The sequence below is a fragment of the Prionailurus bengalensis genome, chromosome B1 (assembly GCF_016509475.1).
Source record: "Prionailurus bengalensis isolate Pbe53 chromosome B1, Fcat_Pben_1.1_paternal_pri, whole genome shotgun sequence".
NCBI lineage: Eukaryota > Metazoa > Chordata > Mammalia > Carnivora > Felidae > Prionailurus > Prionailurus bengalensis.
This window is the reverse complement of record NC_057344.1, coordinates 83756358-83769827: the sequence shown is the minus strand read 5'-3', so window position 1 is coordinate 83769827 and position 13470 is coordinate 83756358.

Here is a 13470-nt window from a genome sequence, read left to right as displayed (position 1 = left end):
TCTTTGTAGGCAGAGATAACTAGTACCACATCTATCTTCAGAAGAATTTCCACTATTAAAAGAACCCAATGGGAACTGTGACAGGAGAATGGAAATCCTGACAATCAGTGCCACTTCTTTTTTTTGTTCAAATACCCAATAAACAAAATAGTTACAAATTTGGTCAAATTGTGGGTACACTAAAGAGAATTGAAGTAAACCATGTGTAAATTATATAATTTACACCATTTACACCATTCTGTAATACCTGGCAATGAGGTCATCAAATACAAGCTCCTTGCGGGTAGGGATTTTGTTTGTTCACTGTTTTATATTCAATGCCTGGCAGTGGATACTTAATATATGAAGAACATTTCAATCTCATTATGACTTTAGCAGGTACAGGGAGGTTTTGTTTGGCTTAGAGTCATCCTAATGAAATATAATCCTGACCCTCCTTAGCTAAAGAACAGCCAATTCCAGAACAGTTCTTTCTTCTGCCTGGTAGGGTGAGCCAGTAACTCAGAATGAGCAACAATTCTGTGACTGCTTATTTCCAAGGGAAGCCAGTAAATGTCTAATAATACCAGCTGTATCATAGACATGATACCGAATGAATCTTTTATAGCTACACAGCTTCTGTTTTCCTTCCAAATTGAGAGCAATACCCCTTCTATCTTGGGCCTTTCTACCTGTTGTTCTTTCTGCTTGGAAAACTCTTCCCCAGAACTTCACAAATGTGGCTCCTTCTTAACATTCCTGGGTTAGCTTCAAAGTCACCTCCTCAAAGAAGGCATCCAATCTAAAGTAGTACCTCAGTCACTTTATCATATCACCATGCTTTATTGCTAGCCCTTACTATCTCGCTTCTTTAATTTTGTTTTTGTTTTGTTTTTATTTGATCTGTTTTTGTTTTCCCACTAAAACATAGCTCTAATTATTATTCAGATGACTTTGGCAAGCCTCAAACTCAGACCCCCAGTTTCCTCATCTGGTTAATAAGTGTCAAAAGAGATAGTAGTGTAGACTGCCCTATAGTCAGTTTTCAAGAAGCAGTGGTTTATTCAACTTACTAAGCGTGACAAACACCATTTTAATTTCAAGAAGAAGAAACATAATTATTCCATAAGTATCAAGACACATATTTCAGTTTTATGGTAAGGAATATATGGAGAGAGTAATAAAGATAAAACCTTGATGTTTTTCAAAGTCACAAGAGGGAATAGTAATTAAATAACACCATGACTTTTCTTTTAATACAATTCTTTAGACAAGGAAATGACTAATGTTGCCAGGATTTGTCACTAAAAGCACTTTAATTCCTTTTTAAGATAAAGAAATATATATGAAGTCATCCTCATTTTTTGCAAGGAAAAAACGTTAATTTCATAATTCCAGAGTGTTTCACAAACTTTCACAGTGTAATGAGCCCATCTTGTGGCCTTTTATAATATTGCCACTTTTAAAGTAAAACATGTGTTAACCATAGGTTTAAATTGTGTCATTTATTCAACAACCAGCTTTCACTTACTGTGTGCTGACTGCTGGGGATGTAATGATAGGAAATGTAAGAAAAAACAAGATCCTGCTCTGAATTCATATAAGTCTAAAGGAGAACGACTTTTAAGCAGAGATAATTACTGTAGGATAGTTAAGTTCTATTATACAAAAGTATAAACTTAGGCTACCACACCAGAGTTAAGTAAAGTGTCCCCAGAATTCAGAATGAAACTAGTATATCTCCACTTCCAGGAATAACTTTGATCACTAAAGAAATCAAATAACATCAGAGGTTAGGTTAAATATTAGTTTCTAGTCTGGCATTCCATCAGGAAGTGCCTCATATTTACTTAACCTAGTGAACACACAAAAACCTAAATATATCCGGTTCTCATCTAAATCACCCATTCTGAGAGTTTAGCAAGTAAATATTTTAAAAATAGCTTCCTATGTATGTTCCCTTTAGGTAAGCAGTTTGTTTTTCTATCACCCTATACCTACTCACAATCATAGCTTTAAGAAATGAAATGACATAGAATATTTTAATCAGCCACAGAGAAGGGGAAAGTCCATCCTTTCCAACCTGATGATCTAGAGTAGAAAAATGGGAATAGAAGTAGAAAATATAAGCAATCAGATATGTGCCCCAACCTCCTACCTTCAAGGCTCTGTGGGAGGAGATGGATATAATAGACTGGGAGGAACATTCCTTCTTTAGGGCTCTGAGAGATCGTTAATGCAGAAGAGCTCCTGACCAATAAAGGGCCATACCCAGCATGGGTGAAACAGTGGAGAGGCATTGTCAGCCATAAACAGGGCCCACCTCTATTCCTGTGTGACAAGAGATGCTGAGATGAAAGTCCATAGGCCAATCGTGGGATTTGCTGACCCACAGCTTCTACTGCAGGATAGATATCCTTGATGAAGGTCAGATGGAGGATTCAGCAGAGACTCAAAAGGCCTTATCACTATCAAGGGCTAAAGAGAGGCCGTGTGAGGAGGAAGGGCAATCAGAATCATATCTTAACCATATGGAAAAGAGTAAAGCACAAGTTCACCAGGCAGAGAAGTCAGCTGTGGACACCAGCAGAAAACAAGTATTGTAACAAACAAATGTGTCTCAATGGGCAGAAACCAAACCACATTCAAGGAGGAAGACTTTCTGACCAAAAATTAAATGTGGGCTACATCCATACACCCAGATGTTTAGGTCTCTCTACCCCTTCTGTACAGACCATGACCTTCACTTGTTCTATATCTTATTCTTTCACATATCATCTCATTCAGGAAAACAAAGCTTCTTCCTAAAAGTGCACCCTCCTGAAAAATAATAAAAAACAGAATTGAAAGAAGCTAATTAGTTTAAATATATATCCTATATCCTTTCATAATGCTTATATGACCATAAGATTAAATATGGTTTTATGGCAAAAGCACATTGAAAATGATATTGAAGGCAATACAGAGAAAGAATAGATTTTAAACAACATAGATTCTTTGAAAAGATCTCTTTGGTAGAAGTATGCATGATGAGCTACAATGCCCATCTCCTTCTTTCTTATTTTTTCATTCAGTTTCTTCAACAAATATGGTTGAGAACCATAAGTATATAGGTATAAGTATACCTGATGCTAGGCAGATATTGGGGAGAAAAATTTTTCCTCTATATTTCAGAATTCTTCTAGCTAGTCAAAATATTAAATTGACATGAGATAGATTAGCAAGAGAAAATCAAATTTAATTTCATTTGTACAGGGAATCCACATAAACATGAAATTCCAAAGACAGCTAGACAAAATGAGGTCTATATGTCATCCTGAACTCAGAAGGGGGAAAAGGTCTGGGACTTCAAAGGGAAAGGAAGTAATTCATAGGAAGTAGAAAAAGAGCAAATGTTTGGTAAACGAATATTTGCTGGGCCATACAGAAACAATCGGATACAGAAAGGAATTTTAACAAACAGACTTTGGGAAGTTCCGCCTTATCTACCACTCCTAGTTCACATCACAGTGTAGTTATCTATGGTGATAGCTCTATTCCTGGAGCTACTTCACTATCTACACTATTTAAGGCAGTTAAGGGGAAGGTCAAAGTTTCTTCCTGAGTCTTTTGGGCCTTGATTGCTTTCCGCTTGAAATAATCTGCATGCCAAAATGGTGCATCTTGGGATAACTTTCAGAACCCCTCCACAGATAATTAGTACAAATATGATTTAGGAGAAGAGGGAATCTTTCCTTCTTCCAAGGTTTTCAGACCTGGAGATTGGATGAATTCTTCAACAATCCATTCAATAAATATATTTGGAGTGTTATCTAAGCACTGCACATTGTGCTAGGCATTAGACAGTAACTGATGCACTAGAAATTAAGAACATAAGACATGGAACAACTTGTAATAGGGTTAGATCAAGTCAGCTGTCAGAGTTTTATCAAGATGACTAACAATCCATGGATTCTAGAGCCACGTCAATGATCCAAGGATGTAAGGTTTTTATGACCTACTTTTTTTTTTTTCAATGTTTATTTATTTTTCGGACAGAGAGAGACAGAGCATGAACGGGGGAGGGTCAGAGAGAGAGGGAGACACAGAATTGGAAACAGGCTCCAGGCTCCGAGCCATCAGCCCAGAGCCTGACGCAGGGCTCGAACTCCCGGACTGCGAGATCGTGACCTGGCTGAAGTCGGACGCTTAACCGACTGCGCCACCCAGGCGCCCCATTATGACCTACTTTATATCACTTGGATATAAAGTTCCTTTCCTGAAATTAAAGAAGATTAATTCTGGGGAGGAGCCAAGATGGTGGAACAGCATGGAAGATTTTTGTGTGTCTCAAGTCCATGAAATACAGCCAGACCAACACTAAACCATCCTACACACCTAGAAAACTGATTGGAGGATTAACACAACAATCTGAACCACAGAATTCAGCAAGTACAAGGTGCAGAAAGCTGAACTTGGGGATCGAGAAGCCGTGAAAGGTAGGAAACCGCTTTTGCGGGCGGAGAGACGACAGAGACTGGGGAGGAGGGGAGAATATGGGAAAAGCACCCCTGTCCAAAAGCAGCTGGAGAGAAAGTGGAAAATTAGAAACAGCCACAGGTACTAAACTAAAAAGAGAGAAAGGAAAGGAGAAAGGAGAGGGTTTAAATTCCATTAAGACTGTAAACAAGGGGAGCACAAAGGCTGCAACTCTGCAGCTTGATACCTAGCGGTGCTCTGGTGGGAAGGGTGAATCCCCAGGAACAGAGTGGGGTCCAGGGGGTTCTCAAGCCACACGGGGAAAAGTGGTTCCACCGCTGGAAGGACATTTGGAGAGACTGTTGAAACTACCTGGTCCGAGCAGACCCCAGAAGGCAGCCACATTTGCTGGTGCTGGGGCAAGGTCGTTAAGGGTAGATCCTGGTGCCAGATGTGTGTTGTGATTTTCCATAATCCCTGAAACACTGCTGCTACACTGTCTCACAAACATTTCCTGGGATGGACTGGTACCTGTCTCGGGGCACGGGCAGCAGCAGGGTCCAGCAGACGTTCCTGGGTGCAGCCAACATTCAGCCATTGCTCATTCGGCCATTATTTGGTGAGACCCTCCCGCAGGGGGAGGAACGGATCAAAACTGCAGTCCTTCGGAAAGGGCCGGGGAAAACAGCCACATATGAGACAAAACTTGGGAGAGAGGTACTGCCTGGGGTGTGGTCACAGAGAGTGAAAAAGTGGGGAGTAGACAAGAGCTGAAGACAGATGGGTGCACGATTGCTGATCCGGGAGAACAGACTGGGTAGCTGGGTGACGTCATTTTCACTGCTCCCACGCATGCATATATGCACCTACAAGCTCCGCAACAATCCACCCCAGTAGTCTAGCAGCACCATCTAGTGGAAAGTGGAGCCGTTACACTGAGCCCTGCCCAATTGGGACAACTTCACTCTTAAAGAACACAAGTCTCACCGCCAGCTTAATTTATGGACTATAAAGAGCTACATAGACTGATTTCTGGGGGAAAACAAAGCAATTTCAGTCCAATTTCAATCTGTTAGCAGGTTCATCTATTCAATTTTCTTTCTCTTTTTTTCTTTTTTCTTTTTCTCTTTTACAATTCTTTTCTTGAACACAGAAAGAGAAAAAAATCATTTTTATTTTCAATTTTTATTAAAAATATCTTTCTTTAATTTTTATTACTCTCTATTTTTTTACTTTTGTGTAAATTTTTTCAAATTCTACGTTACTTCCTTAATTCTGTTTTAGTCTACTCCAGTGTATTCACCTTTTCAAATTTTCAAACAATTTCCTTTTTTTCCTTCTTTTTCTTTTTTTCTCTTTTTTGTTTCTTTTATTTTTCTTGAATGCAGAAAGAGAAAAACTTCATTTTGACTTTCAATTTCTATTAAAAATATTCTTATTTAATTTTCATTACTATGTTTTTTACTTTTATGTAAATTTTTTCAAATTCTATTTTACTTCCATCATTTTATTTTAGTCTACTACAGTGTATTGACTTTTTCAAATTTTCAAACGATTTCTTTTTTTCTTTTTTTATCTTTTTCGTTTCTTTTCTTTTTTCTTAAATACAGAAAATGAAAATACTCAAATTTATTTTTAATTTTTATTAAAAATATTTTTCTTTACTTTTTTCTACTATATTCTTTACTTTTGTGTACATTTTTCAGAATTGTATTTTATCCCCATCCTCTCACTTTAGTCTACTTCAGTGTATTTATTTTTTCAAATTCTCAAACGATTTTTTTTCTCCCCCCCCCCTTTTTTTTCTCTAAACTGTCAAACCACTTTCAACACCCAGACCAAAACACACCTAGGATCTATCTAGCATCATCTATTCGATTTCTGTGTTTATGTGTTTTTTTAATTTTTAATTTTAATTTTTTTAATTGCAATTTTTCTACCTCATTAATTTTTTTAATGTCAATGGACTCGGTGCTCCAATCAAAAGACATAGGGTAACAGAATGGATAAGAAAACAAGCTCCATCTATATGATGTTTACAAAAGACCCACTTTAGACCTAAAGACACCTTCAGGTTGAAAATAAGGGGATAGAGACCCATCTATCATGCTAATGGTCAACAAAAGAAAGCTGGAGAAGCCATACTTATATCAGACACTCTAGACTTTAAAATAAAGACTGTATCAAGAGATGCAGAAGGGCATTCTGTCATAATCAAGGGGTCTATCCACCAATAATACCTAACAATTGTAAACATTTATGTGCCAAATGTGAAAGCACCCAAATATATAAATCAATTAATCACAAACATACAGAAACTCATCAATAGTAACACCATAATAATAGGAGACTTCAACAACCCACTCACAGCAATGGACAGATGATCTAATCAAAAAATCAACAAGGGAACAATGGCTTTGAATGACACACTGGACCAGATGGACTTAACAGATATATTCAGAACATTTCATCCTAAAGCAGCAGAATATACATAAACACGGTGTTATTTTTCTCAGAAACTCTAGAGCACTCCGAGAAAGGCTTCTATGGTTATGGAACTTCTCCAGAATAGACCATATACTGAGACACAAATCAGCCCTAAGTAAGTACAAAAAGATCGAGATCATACCGTGCATATTTTCAGACCACAATGCTATGAAACTTGAAATCAACCACAAGAAAAAATTTGGAAAGGTAACAAATACTTGGAGACTGAAGAACATCTTACTAAAGAATGAAAGGGCTAACCAAGCAGTTAAAGAGGAAATTAAAAAGTATATGGAAGTCAATGAAAATGATAGCACCACAACCCAAAACCTCTGGGACGCAGCAAAGGTGGTCTTAAGAGGAAAGTATATAGCAATCCAGGCCTTCCTAAAGAAAGAAGAAAGATCTCAGATACACAACCTAACCTTACGCCTTAAGAAGCTGGAAAAAGAACAGCAAATAAAACCCCAAAACAGCAGAAGACAGGAAATAATAAAGATTAGAGCAGAAATTAATGCTATCGAAACAAAAAAAAACACAGTAGAACAGATCAATGAAACCAGAGCTGGTTCTTTGAAAGAATTAAAAAAATTGATAAATCACTAGCCAGTTTGATCAAGAAGAAAAAGGAAGGACCCAAATAAGTAAAATCAAGAATGAAAGAGGAAAGATCACAACCAACACAACAGAAATAAAAACAACAATAAGAGAATATTATGAGCAATTATATGCCAATAAAATGGGCAATCTGGAAGAAATGGACAAATTCCTAGAAACATATACACTACCAAAACTGAAACAGGAAGAAATACAAAATTTGAACAGACCCATAACCAGTAAGGAAATTGAATTAGTCATCAAAAATCTGCCAAAAAACAAGAGTCCAGGACCAGATGGCTTTCCAGGGGAATTCTACCAAACATTTAAGGAAGAGTTAACACCTATTCTCTTGAAAGTGTTCCAAAAAATAGAAATGGGAGGAAAACTTCCAAACTCTTTCTATGAAGCCATCATTACCTTGATTCCAAAACCAGACAGAGACCCCACTAAAAAGGAGAACTATAGACCAATTTCCCTGATGAACATGGATGCAAAAATCCTCAACAAGATATTAGCCAACTGGGTCCAACAATACATTAAAAAAAGTATTCATTATGACCAAGTGGGATTTATACCTGGGATGCAGGGCTGGTTCAATATCCACAAAATAATTAATGGGATTCATCACATTGATAAAAGAAAGGACAAGAACCATATGATCCTCTCAATAGATGCAGAGAAACCATTTGACAAAATACAGCAAGGTTTCTTGATAAAAACCCTCAAGAAAATAGGGATAGAAGGATCATACCTCGGGATCATAAAAGCCATATATGAATGACCCAATGCTAATATCATCCTCAATGGGGAAAAACTGAGAGCTTTCCCCCTAAGGTCAGGAACAAGACAGGTACGTCCACTCTTGCCACTGTATTCAACATAGTATTGGAAGTCTTAGCCTCTGAAATCAGATAACACAAAGAAATAAAAGGCATCCAAATCAGCCAGGAGGAGGTCAAACTTTCACTCTTCGCAGATGACATGATAGTCTATATGGAAAACCCAAAAGATTCCACCAAAAAACTGCTAGAACTGATTCATGAATTCAGCAAAGTGGTAGGATATAAATTCAATGCACAGAAATCGGTTGAATTCCTATACACCAACAATGAAGTGACAGAAAGAGAAATCAAGGAATCGATCCCATTTACAGTTGCACCAAAAACCATAAAATACCTAGGAATAAATCTAACCAAAGAGGTGAAAAATCTACACACTTAAAACTATAGAAAGCTTATGAAAGAAATTGAAGAAGACACAAAGAAACGGAGAAAGATTCCATGCTCCTGGATGGGAAGACCAAATATTATTAAAATGTTGATACTACCCAAAGCCATCTACATATTCAACACAATCCCTATCAAAATAACACCAGCATTCTTCACAGGGCTAGAACAAATAATCCTAAAATTTGTATGGAACCAGAAAAGACCGTGAACAACCAAAGCAATCTTGAAAGAGAAAACCAAAGCAGGAGGCATCACAATCCCAGACTTCACACTATACTACAAAGCTGTAATCATCAAGACACTATGGTACTGGCACAAGAACAGACACTCAGAAGAATGGAACCAAATAGACAACCCAGAAATGGACCCACAAACATATGGCCAACTAATCTTTGACAAAGCAGGAAAGAATATCCAATGGAATAAAGACAGTCTCAGATACCATATGTTTTCACTCTTATGTGGATCCTGAGAAACTTAACAGGAACCCATGGGGGAGGGGAAGCCAAAAAAAATTAAAAAAGAGAGGTTAGAGTGGGAGAGAGCCAAAGCATAAGAGACTCTTAAAAAATGAGAACAAACTGAGGGCTGATGGGGGGTGGGAGGGAGGGGAGGGTGGGTGATAGGTATTGAAGAGGGCATCTTTTGGGATGAGCACTGGGTGTTGTATGGAAACCAATTTGACTATAAATTTCATATATTTTTTTAAAAAAGACAGTCTCTTCAGCAAGTGGTGCTGGGAAAACTGGACAGCGACATGCAGAAGAATGAACCTGGACCCCTTTCTTACACCATACACAAAAATAAACTCAAAATGGATGAAAGACCTCAATGTAAGACAGGAAGCCATCAAAATGCTTGAGGAGAAAGCAGGCAAAAACCTCTTTGATCTTGCCCGTAGCAACTTCTTACTCAACACGTCTCTGGAGGCAAGTGAAACAAAAGCAAAAATGAACTACTGGGACCTCATCAAAATAAAAAGCTTCTGCACAGAGAAGGAAACAATCAGCAAAACTAAAAGGCAACCGACGGAGTGGGAGAAGATATTTGCAAATGACGTATCAGATAAAGGGTTAATATCCAAAATCTATAAAGAACTTCTCAAACTCAACACCCAAAAAACAAATAATCCAGTGAAGAAATGGGCAAAAGACATGAATAGACACTTCTCCAAGGAAGACATCCAAATGGCCAACTGACACATGAAAAAATGCTCAACTTCACTCATCATGAGGGAAATGCAAATCAAAACCACAATGAGATACCACCTCACACCTGTCAGAATGGCTAACATTAACAACTCAGGCAACAACAGATGTTGGCGAGGATGCAGAGAAAGAGGATCTCTTTTGCATTGTTGGTGGGAATGCAAGCTGGTGCAGCCACTCTGGAAAACAGTGTGGAGGTTCCTCAAAAAACTAAAAATAGAACTACCCTATGACCCAGCAATTGCACTACTAGGCATTTATCCATGGGATATAGGTGTGCTGCTTTGAAGGGACACATGCACCCCCATGTTTATAGCAGCACTATCAACAATAGCCAAAGTATGGAAAGAGCCCAAATGTCCATCAATGGATGAATGGATAAAGAAGAGGTGGTATATATATATATACATATATATATATATATATGTATATATATATACACACACACACACACAATGTATGTATATATATACACATGTATACATGTATACAATATATGTATGTGTGTGTATACACACACACACACACACACACACACACACAATGGAGTATTACTCGGCAATCAAAAAGAATGAAATCTTACCTTCTGCAACCACATGGATAGAACTGGAGGGCATTATGCTAAGTGAAATTAGTCAGTCAGAAAAAGACAAAAATCATATGACTTCACTAATATGAGGACTTTAAGAGACAAAACAGATGAACATAAGGGAAGGCAAACAAAAATACTATAAAAACAGGGAGGGGGACAAAACAGAAGAGACTCATAAATATGGAGAACAAACTGAGGGTTATTCGAGGGGTTGTGGGAGGGGGAGTGGGCTAAATGTGTAAGGGGCATTAAGGAATCTACTCCTGATCATTGTTTCACTATATGCTAACAAATTTGGATGTAAATTTTAAAAAATAAAAAATAAAATTAAAAAAATATATAAGATTAATTCCTCAGTTAAGTGACTTTGTCAAGAATCTACATGACAATTTCCTTCAAAAATTTCTTTTTAATAAATGAAAATTCAATTTTCCCCCTGTATTCTGATTCTTCATTCATTGAATTCATTCAATAAATATTTATTATACACTACTATGTGCCAGTAATCTGTAGTAGATGCTTGGAATACGACAATAAACAAGACCTTCTCTCGGTTCTTATATTTTTTCCATTGACCCTCCCTACCAAACAGGACTTGAATCTGGAGTTCTATATCTCTTTCGTGAGGGAGGGTCAACCCTTCCCCATATCAAGCCCATTTACAGGGCCACCTACATCAGCAATTGCTATCAATCATCTACATACCATGTTGCTTCAGCACCATGCTAAACTCAGGGCTTCTCTAAGATGCTCTCACCTTCCTGGGGTCAGGAAAGGGAAGAATAGAACAAGTCCTGATCTGGATTTCTCAACCCCATCCTGGGGTTTCTGTAACCCCCACATAGCTTATATTTTAGGGAAAAAAGACAGGAGAGTGGGAAGGCCTCTGGTATGCAACTTTCCATATTTGTTCTCCTTTCTCTCTTACTCCCGTCTTCTCTGCCCAGCCCAAAGAGAGTTTTTATCTTCTCCCTGTGTAATATATTCTGTATCCCTCCTCCAGAGCTTATAGTAAAATTCTACCATAGCACCCAAGCTTTAATTCTTGATTACTAAAGAAAATATTTTAGAATTTGGGAAGTCCCTTTCCCTTTGGGGGTGATTAGTTCTTGAATTAAAAGGCTTCAAAACTATTGTCTGCCTGTGGACTACTAAATTCAAAACTGATCAGTGACCTCATTATTCTAGCCTATCTTTGTCTTCCTCTTAAATCAGTGAATGGGTAAAGAGGCAAAAGACCACAAAAATAATTCCAGTCAAAAGGGGCAGGAAACCTCAGTTTAAAATATCCAAACAGGATGCTGCTATTTATATTTCAGTAATTAGTTGATAAATATCAGTTTCTCTCACTATGCTGCAAGTGTCTTTACAACAGAGACTATGTCTATTTTCCTCCCTAATGTGTCCCCAGTTAATGAAGACATGGTCCTTGCCCTCACAGCATTACAGTGTTCGGACAGACAATTAAGCAAACAATTACAATGCAGTGTGTTCTTCTCTATAACAAGAAACTATAAAGTGCCTTAGGAGACACTTAAGTCATCTGAGGGTGACTTAAACCAGATTTGGGTACCGGAGAAGGACCCCCAGAGGAAGTGACAGATAAGCTGGGACCTAAAGGGTAAAGAGAAGTTAGTCAAATAAAGGCCATTTGTGAAGGACTCTATAAATTATGCTCTAGTGTTTAGATTTATTTCTAAAGGCAATAGAAAACCACTGAAGGATATAAATAGGGGACTGGGCCTTTTAAAAGGTCACTGTGTAGGATAGAAATTGAAAATAAAAGAATGTTTGGAGGTGGAAAAGGCTGTTAAGAAATGTTTTCAGCACTGCAGGCAAGTTTGTAGAATTCCTGTGTGCCTGGCCAGGGTGACAGTGGGAATGGAGAAAAGTACCGAGTTGGTGTAAAGCAGAGAAGGACTGAGAGGGGTTAGGACATTGGCTAGATTTCTGACTTGGACAACTAAAGTGGTGCTATTGACTGATATAAAAACAGAAATAGAAGTGGTTTTGTGAACAATCTACAAAGCCATTTGGAGCAGTTTTAGATAAATGCCCCATGCCCATTTATTCCTCAATAAACATTTTAATTGCCAAGAAGTTCAATTGTATAAATTTCTCCCCAGTAACAATAATTACTTTACCTTTCCGAGATTTAGAAGAAGTGTAGACCTTCCTCTCTGAGCCTGCCATTCATATCACTTAAGCAGGGGAAACAACTTATACACTCCCATAAAGGAGCAGATAGTAAAATAGTTTCTCAACTTTGTGGGCCATACAGTTTCTGTCACAACTACTTAACTATGCTATTGTAGAAAAAAAAGCCACAAAAACTATGTAAATGGGTGGGTGCTTCTAACAGAACTTTATTTACAAAAATAGGCAGTGGGCAGAATTTAGCCTATGGGCTAAAGTTTGCTAAACCCTGATCAGGAGTTGTGTTTCCCAACATACCCAAGAAATGTGTAATCTTTCAATATCCGTAGACATAAGTTCACTAAAGAACTTTAAAAATCATTTCTTCATTTCTGGGTAGTGTCTCTGCTAGGGCTGCTATAACAAATTACCATACACTGGGTGTCTTGAACAATAGACATTTATTTCTCACATTTCTGGAGGTTGAGTAGTCCAAGATCAAGCTGCTGGCAGATTCAATTTTTGGTAAGGGCCTTCTGCCTGATTTGCAGACAGCTGTATCCTCACATGGCAGAGAGCAGAAAGGAAGCAAACTCTCTCCCACCTCTCCTAATAAGGGCACTAGTTGTGTTATAAGGGCCCCACTCTTATGACTTAAGAACCTCCCAAAGGTCCCATCTCCAAATACCATCACTTTGGAGATTAGCGTTTCAACACATGAATTTGGGGGGATACAACTATTCAGCCCATAACAGGTAGTATATGATAAAGAGGTCATTTC